Consider the following 8785-nt stretch of genomic DNA (forward strand, 5'->3'; position numbering starts at 1 on the left):
GGCAGCCCTGCAGCCGCGGGCTAGTACACCCCAGCCTCTGGCGGGGCAGCCGTTGGTCTCTGCACGCTAAGAAGTGCTCAAGTCTGATGTTCCTCTTCACGTACAGAGGTGGCACAGCATAGGAACGACGTGAAGTCCAGCACCTAACCAGCTCGATGTCCTTGAACAAATCACTTCCCCTCTTTGTGATTCTCTTTCTTCATTTGCAAAGCAGATGAATTAATTCCTGACTTGCCCACCTCACATAGTTCTTGTGAAAGTGAATATAATGAATGCAAAAATGATAAAGATGTAAAATTAATCTTGCAATGTTTTCCTGCATGTGGCATTGTTTCACCTTAATTGTATGCAAAATAATGGAAAGTCTTGCTGTTAGACTTAGATAATAGACAAAAAGATAGGAATTCAAGACAAATATGAACCCTCTTCTGCTCACCAGATCATTCATAAGTGACTCAAGACAACTAGTTAAATCCTCTGTATTAACCCAGGGAAGGTCAAAAAGCATTTCTTAATGAAAGTATCAGCACGTTATGTCATAGAAATTAAGTGAAACCAAAGGCGTCGCCTGTGTCAATCGGTCACCCCATTTGTGAAGGCAAAGGGTCACAGAACACCAGGATTGTTCCCCTAGGGAAGGAGCACTGACTACTTCCTGACACGGGCACCGAGTCTGTGAGATGAAGGGTTAACAATCTGTCTGGAGTCAGATGTTGGGTTGAAGAGTGTTTGAATTCCAGTGTTGCCACATTCCCTAATTCAGCTACCTTAGGCAACTTAGTTTTGGAGCCAGTCTACTCCCTACAATATGGGACAACATTGGTACGCATCTCATGAGGTTATTGGGATGATTGAATCAAACAATGTCCTGGACCTTCCCTGGTGGTCCAGCGGATAAGAATCCCCTCCCAGTGCAGAGGACATGGGTTCCATCCCTGATCCGGGAGGATTCTGCATACCAAGGAGCAGCTAAGCCTGCGGGCGACACCTAAGTCTGCGCTCTAGAGCCCACCAGCCGCAACTACTGAAGCCCTCATGCCGCAACTGCTGAAGCCCATACACCCAGAGCTTGTGCTGCAGGAAGGGAAGCCGCGGTGATGAGACGCTCGTGCGCCCCGACAAAGAGCAGCTCCTGCTCACCACGACTAGAGAAAGCCTGCACGCAGCAGTGAAGATCCAGGGCAACCAAAAATAATAAATAAATAAATAAAAATAAAAACTGGAAGTGTTCATTAAATTTAAAACAAAAACAAAAAAACAACATACATTAAGCATATTATAGGTGCCTGGCATATTGAATACATGGTACCTAGAATATCTCGCCTGCTTAATAGATGGTTACTTTTCAGGCAAGAATACTGGAGTGGGTTGTCATTTTCTCCCCCAGGGTACCTTCCCAACCTAGGGATCAAACCCCTGTCTCCTGTGTCTCCTGAACTGCAGGTGTATTCTTTACCTGCTGAGCAATCAGGGAAGCCCTTTAATAAGTGTTAGCTGCTGTTATTAGTAATAAAAATATAGTGGCAAGATTTTGGTAAGTCAAGTCACAGTTTAAAAGTTTTAAAGAAACTCAGAGAAAATCTGAAGGAAATTCTTTATGAAGAGAAAACCTTTATCCTGTGAATAGACGCCCTCCACATCCATAGACTCATAAGGCTTTAGCATCCCTTCCTAAACCATCTAGTCCCTCCTCCTATTTTATATACAGAGAAACTGAGAAACAAGGAGGGGAAGGATTCACCTGTCCTAAATTTTCCTACTTATTGCTGTCAGCACATCTCACTGATTATAAGGTGGGTCATCTTATAATGCTTGCTCTCACCTGGGTAGGAAAATGTATGTGTGATGTGAACATACGAGAGAAGCAAGCTTTTTATTTTTTTTATTAAATTTTTTTCCTTTTATTTTTATTAGTTGGAGGCTTGAAGCAAGCTTTTTAAACACACTGAGAATTCTATAATAAGCACTCCAGGACTTACCACCAAAACTTAAGGTGGAATTTAATGACCAGATTCTAAGCTCTAGCTTTAAGTTTCTCGGTTCTGCAGACTTTCTCATAAGTAAATCTCTATCTAAAAACTCAGATAGCTTCAGGAAGTCCCTATTTCATGAACGGAATGCAAAGAGTGATTTGTAATTTATCTCATGGCAATTTTTAAATTTTCAGATACAAGGTTTTAAAAACTCAAATACAGGTTAAAATAACTTTGAAAATTATAGAATAAGAGTGTTTTATAATTTAAACAGGCATTTTAAATACTAGTAGCCTTATTTGAGATGTTTAAATTCTGACTGATTAGTTTCTTTCTTATGATATGAAATAAGATAAGCTTTTAGAATATTTCTGGGGTACCTTACAAAAGATGCAAAATTACTTCTTAAATACAGTTATCCTTAAAGCTTCTAAGGCCCAGTTCAGTGATTCAGCAAGCCTTACTGAATGTCTCCTCTGTGCCATGTACTGAGCAAGCTGTCAGGCTGCAGAGATGAACAGATGTTTGTCTCTGGGTCCTGTGTGCCGTGGGCCCATAGAGATATGCACATCTTTGTTGGAGGGAAATAACATTTAGACCCTCTACACCCTGCTGCAGCCAGCCTCCGCAGGCTGATTCCACCCCTGCCTGCCTCATGCTCTGATATCTAGAAGCAGAACGTGGAGGGACTGCTGAAGGTGGGGTCTCTAGTTAACAGTAAAATTAGGCAGCAATATTGGGTGTAGGGAGCTGGTGGAGGGAGTGTGGGGCAAACAGATTGGAAGTCGGGCAAGGTGTCTCTGGTGTGATAAGCAGGCCACAGCAGGAACTTGTCTGGAACAGAAATAGCCACATAGTAAGGTCACAAGCCATAGTTCATTGTCCTTTCCCTCTGTAGGGAAGTCTAGAGTAGTTAGCAGAATGCATCACAGAATGTTAGGCATTAAAGACTGAATATTTTCAACAAATGCTGCCTCTTTCTAGAATTATTTGCACATCTACAAGATACCTCTCTCTAGGCCACAAATTCTCTGAGGGTGGAGACCACTCTTGATTCGTCTTTCTATCTCCAAGGTATAATCTAGTAGGAGGCTTGGCCCAGAGCTGTCCCCATAGATGCCCTCACTCCTGTATGCAGTATCAGCCTCACGGGCGTGCAGCCTGTGCAAGGACTTTGCACACTCAGAGGGGCTGATGCTGCTGTGACTTAATTATAGTAACATCATCATTTGTTCCAGAGCTCTTTCTACTGTCATTCACTGGCCCTGACCCATGTGCTGAAGACATAGCAGTTAAAAGATAAGTCTCTGCCCTTACAGAGCCTACATGCTAATGGGAAGAAATCAACAATATGCATATAAATAAAAAGGTGCATTAATATCAGATGGTGATGAGAGCTTTGGAGAAAAGTGAGCAGGGAATAGGAATGAGGACAGGATAAGGGTAGGATAAGGAATGAGGCAGGAAAGTTGCTGGTAGTTGCTATTTTAAACAAGGTGACAGTTGAGCAGAACTGGCGGAGACTGAGGGGCCAGCTGGGCAGCCCTCTTGGGGGACCTGTCGGCAGAGAGGCGCTGGTGAATGGCCCGAGGAGAGGGAGTGGCAGGGGGTAGGTCCTGAGAGGGAGCTTATGCTCCTTGCAGGGATTTTTGCTCTGAGAGATGGATGGTCATGGGATGGTTCTGAACAGAGGACTGATGCCATCTGAGTTTGTTTTTTTTTTTGGCTGTGCCGCGCGGCATGTGGGATCTTATTTCCCTGACCAGGAATGAAACCCAGGCCCCCGGCAGTGGAAGAGTGGAGTTTTAACCAGGGAAGACCCTGACATATTTTTAAAGGTTTATTCTGTCTACTGAATAAAGAACAGACCACGGGGGCAGGGAGAGGAGGTGGAAGCAGGGAGGCCAATTATAAGGATCGTGCATCATCTAGACGACTAAGGCTTGGACGGCAATGGGAGTGGAGAAGAAGGGGTCAGACTCTGGAGTAGCTGACAAACTGGATATGGAATGAGCGATAGAGAGACAAAGACAAGGGTTTTGGTCTGATCGACCGGAAGCATGGAGTTAACCATTGACAGATGAGGAAGACTGGGAGGAACAGGCTTGCAGGAGATGATCAGGAGCTTAGTCTGGGACATGCTGACAGACTAAGCAGAAAACAGCAAAAAGGAGCAACCAGTGTGGCTGAGAATAAGCAGGCAAGGGCAGTGTTCTGGAAGCCAAACGGGAAAACTGCTTCAAGGAGGGTGCGATCAACCACATCAAAACTGCGCTAACAGCAGGTAGAAGAAAGACTGAGAATCGCCCTAAGAATTTAATTAACTATGGACTGGAGCCCAGAAAAGTGAAGTGACTTGGCCACGGACACACAGGCAGGGCCAGTGACATAATTTACAGGGCCCAGTCAAAATGAAGATACAGATCTCCTCCTTTAAAAAGTGATAAAATTTCAAGACAGCCACAGCAGAATAGCAAACGCATCCCAGGGTCCTACTTCCACATGTGCCTGCCTGAATCTTTGCAGCAAACTTATAAAACAGCTCTTAGCATCCTCCTGTTTCAGAGCAAGGCACTGGGGCTCGGAGTGTAGAGTGGCCGTCTCCGTGTGAAACCGAGCCTGCAAGTCTGGCCTTCTTCCTACTCGGACACTAGACATGGAGGGAAGGAACTGCGCTCCTGTCTCCTGACCCGCGCGGAGCAGGTTTAAGTATTGAGGCCCTGTTCATGCACGTCAGAGGTCTGGTTGAGCTGGGCAGATGTGGGAAGAGGGAAAGAAACTGCTAAGAGCTTCTGCCCTGGGACTCTTGATGACAGGGGTGAAAAGGAAGAACTGGATACTATTCAGTGAGAAACAGGACTTGATGAAAAAGTGCCCCCAGACTCATGTCGTTTTAGGTCACATTGCTAGAAATACGGAAATGAGGATGGTCACTTCACTACACGTTGACTTGTCATCCCACACATGGAGGGTTATACTGTGAAGACCGCATAAACGGGATTTGAAAGCATGTAGGAAAAAAGAGCAAGGGATCTGGGGCTCTAGGGGAAATTGCTCGACTCTTTCTGGTCCTCAATTTCTTCCCTTATAAAACAGAGAAAAAGTAATACCTCCCAGGGATTCTGGGAGGATAAAAGAAATCGTGAGAGCTTTCTATAAAATGAAAAGCACTGTGCAGACAGACATGCCATAAATGCGTGCAGTGTTAACACTATTATTAGAGAGTTCTTATGATGCACCTGGGCATTTTCCCGAAGTGCTTTTGGGTGGAAAAAGGAAAGAAAGGGGAGCTATCATATGCCTTTTTTTCCCCTTAGTGTTCTTTCCTGGCTAAAATACTTTTTCAGAGCTTTTCAATTCTTTTCTAAGAGTTGATCAAGCTTTGTTTTCCTGAGTGGAGAGGGAGAGTTTCTCAGTTCCCTCGTCTCACAGCCTGTTGATATGTGATAAGTAAGTCCCCTGTCTCTGCTGGAACAGATGGGGCCGTACACACACAGATAACATGGTCCCAGACTTCAGAATGGCTGTAACCTGACTTTCTATCTAGTTTCCAATTCCCTCCTCCGGCCTCCTCCACCGGTATTGCTTTCTACTTCTTAGTGTACAGACGGTGAGCATCTCTGGATAAACACTGGTGTGTGGTCATTTACCTTGGGAAGAACAATACTGCTCCCACCTTGCTCCCCCATCACACCGCTGTCCTTACATTCCTGAACTTCCAGAAGAGTGTACGCTCAAGTCGACCGCCTCCTTCCCCCACATCACTTCTCCTTTCCTTTGCATCTGCCATCTAGATTTCTCTTCCACACATCGTTCTCTCATAAGTCAGCAATGACTTCCTAATGGCCAACGCCGGCGGTCGCTTCTCAATGCTCTCTGTGACCTCGCTGTAACTCTCAATTCCTCTGACACTTCTGTCACTCTGTTCTTGGTTTTCGTGGTAATGTTCTTCATCCCTCCCTCCTCCCCGTCATCTTCCTCCACACACTTCTGTTTCGCTCTTCTAGCTGTGAGAAGTACTACTCAAGGATGACTCCTCGAGTCTCTTCTCTCTCTCTCAGACAGCCAATCCAACTGTATACCTTTAGCTATTCTCTCTATGCAGACACCTTCTAAATAATTATCGGTCTGAGTTCTAAGATCACATTTTCAAGTGTCTCTTGAATATCATTCCTCACCTGAATATCCCACTGCACCTTAAACTTAGCATATCAGAAAGCAAATATATTTTCCCCCTAAAGCCACGCTCTCCTGTGCTTTATTTCTGCCATTCTTAGCTCTTCTGCTATAGCAGAGCAAACAGCAGCACCATGCTCCTGGCTGTCCGGTTCTAACTGGCGATCCAGTTCAGAATTGTCTTTGCCTCTGACCCTTCACTTGGCTTTTCACATCCAGCTGGACACAGTTCTGTGAGTTCATTCTTCCCTGTGTCCCACATGCTCATCACTTTTTTCATTCCCCAAGCCATCATCCCAGTGGGGGACCTCAACTTTTCCTGGGAAGTATTGGAGAAGCTTCTTAAGTGGTTAATTTGCTCCTATCTCCCCTCACCTTCCCCAGATTGCCCTGCACAAACAGTCAAAACATTCCCCATAAAATAAAGCTGGCTCTGAGGGCTTCCCTGGCGGCTCAGTAGTGAAGAATCCACCTGCCAATGTAGGAGACATGGGTTTGATCCCTGATCCAGGAAGATCCCACATGCCGGGGAGCAATGAAATCCATGTGCCGTAACTATGGAGCCTGTGCTCTAGAGTCCCAGAACTGTAGCTCCTGAGCCCACGTGCTGCAAATACTGGAGGCTGAGAGCCCTAAAACCCGTGCTCTGCAACGAGAGAAGTCACTGCAATGGGAAGCCTGCATATGACAATGAAGAGTAGCCCCTGATCACCACAGGTACAGAAAAACCCAAGCAGCTATGAAGACCCAGCACAGTCAAAAACAAATAAATAAAATTTTTTTAAAAAAGAAACTTTGGCTCTGAACTGGTCACTATCCTGCTTAGAAGCCTGTAAAGTCTCAGTGTTACACGTAAAATAAAGACTAAATTTGTCAGCCTGGCATTTAGAGTTGATTTCCCAATCCTCTCTCCCATTACTTTCCTGAAAATACCCAATGATCCAGTCAAACAGTGCCACGTGCCCTCCCAGCTTGGCCTTGAGTCTATCCAACACCCACAGTACCTTGACTCACACCTCCTGGCTGTTCAGTGCTCCTCCCTTGTGTCTGCCCATCCACATGGTGGGGGCCTCTATCACAAAGCCTTTGGTGATGATGCTGATGATGGCATGCTTGTCACTCTACAAACCCTAATAGGCAGTGACGTGCTACAACATGTCACAAACACTTGAGATCACCTAATTCTTCTAAGGAGTATTATCCCCATTTCTCTGACGAGGAAATTATGGTTTAAAGAATTTAGATTACATCCCAAGGTCACAGAAGCTCATAAATGCTGTAGTTAGGGCTCAGGACCAAAGCAGTCTGACTCCAAAGTTCACAGATGTGACCATTCATTCTTTTCTACTACCTTGCCTACATAGAGGTGACTTCTCCTTTCTGAGCTGAAGTGTCACTTGATCTGAGCCTCTTTATGATAAATATCATGTAATGTTTTTCATCTTAGTGTTCACGGGCACACATCTTTTCTATAATATTCATTCAGCAAACATGTATTGAACACTTACTTCATGCCATCCCCTTTTCTAAAAGCTGGACAAGAAACAAACAGAAATCCTTTCCCCCAAGGAACTTAGTCTAGTTGAGGGTGGTAGACCACAAGTAACTAAGTTTAGAATGTAATTCATTGTGATAATTTTAATACCAGTATTTCAGGATGTTCTAAGAGTAGAGATAGAGTCTTTCATTTTGCTGTCATAGAAGTGGAAAGATAAAGATATTAAATAGTGCATCCTTGGCTGTAATCGTCTTTCATTGTAACTGCTTTGGAAGGACTCCACATTGGTCAATAAGTAGAACTGGGGAAATGATGAGGTTCTCTGTGTCACGGCACTAGCTGTTTTCTTCACTTGGCAATAGAATTAACCCTTCCCCTTTTATGATGGAGATAATAACAGCCAATGTTTACTGAGTGCCTGCCAGTCAGTCTTCTAGGTTCTTTATACATGATAATTTTTTTGGTCTTTACAACAGCTTTTAAGGTAGGTACTACTCTCTATTCTGTAGATGAAGAAACTGAAGCCCAGGTATTGCACCTGTGCCCTAAGCCACACATCTAGTAAGTGGCAAAACTGGGTGGTTTGGATCTAGGAGGCCATTTGCTTAACCACCTTACTGTCCTGCCTCTCAATTCTACTCCTTTCTTATTTAATAGAATAAGGCAGCAATATATTTTCTTCTTCAGTCCCTTCTCTCTTTCCCTTTTCCCTCTCCCTCATCCTCTCCCTCTTTCTGCAATTTGTTGACTATGTAATCTGTGCCCCCAAAGTATGTAGGGTGCTGGGAATACAAATGCAAATAGAAACCTCCATAGAAAATTTAAGGGAACACAGAGGTGGGACATCGAACCAAGATGGAGAGATGAGGTCAAAGGAGTCTTCCCGAAATACGTGATCTCGCGCTTAGTTTTGAGGGTGAATAGGAATTTGCTACGATGACACAGTCAGGCTCAGAGGAACAAACACAGACTCCAGAGTCAGATCCAAGTTCATTCAAATCAGGTTCTGTGCGGCCAAGGTCTTCCAGCACCGATTCCCTCATATATGAAAAGGTATTACCACAGTTACTTTACATGACTATTATGAGAATTAAGAATGATGACTCTTGAGGACCTCCCCAGCCATTCAGTGGTTAAG

The sequence above is a fragment of the Muntiacus reevesi genome, chromosome 17, assembly GCF_963930625.1.
Source record: "Muntiacus reevesi chromosome 17, mMunRee1.1, whole genome shotgun sequence".
Lineage (NCBI taxonomy): Eukaryota > Metazoa > Chordata > Mammalia > Artiodactyla > Cervidae > Muntiacus > Muntiacus reevesi.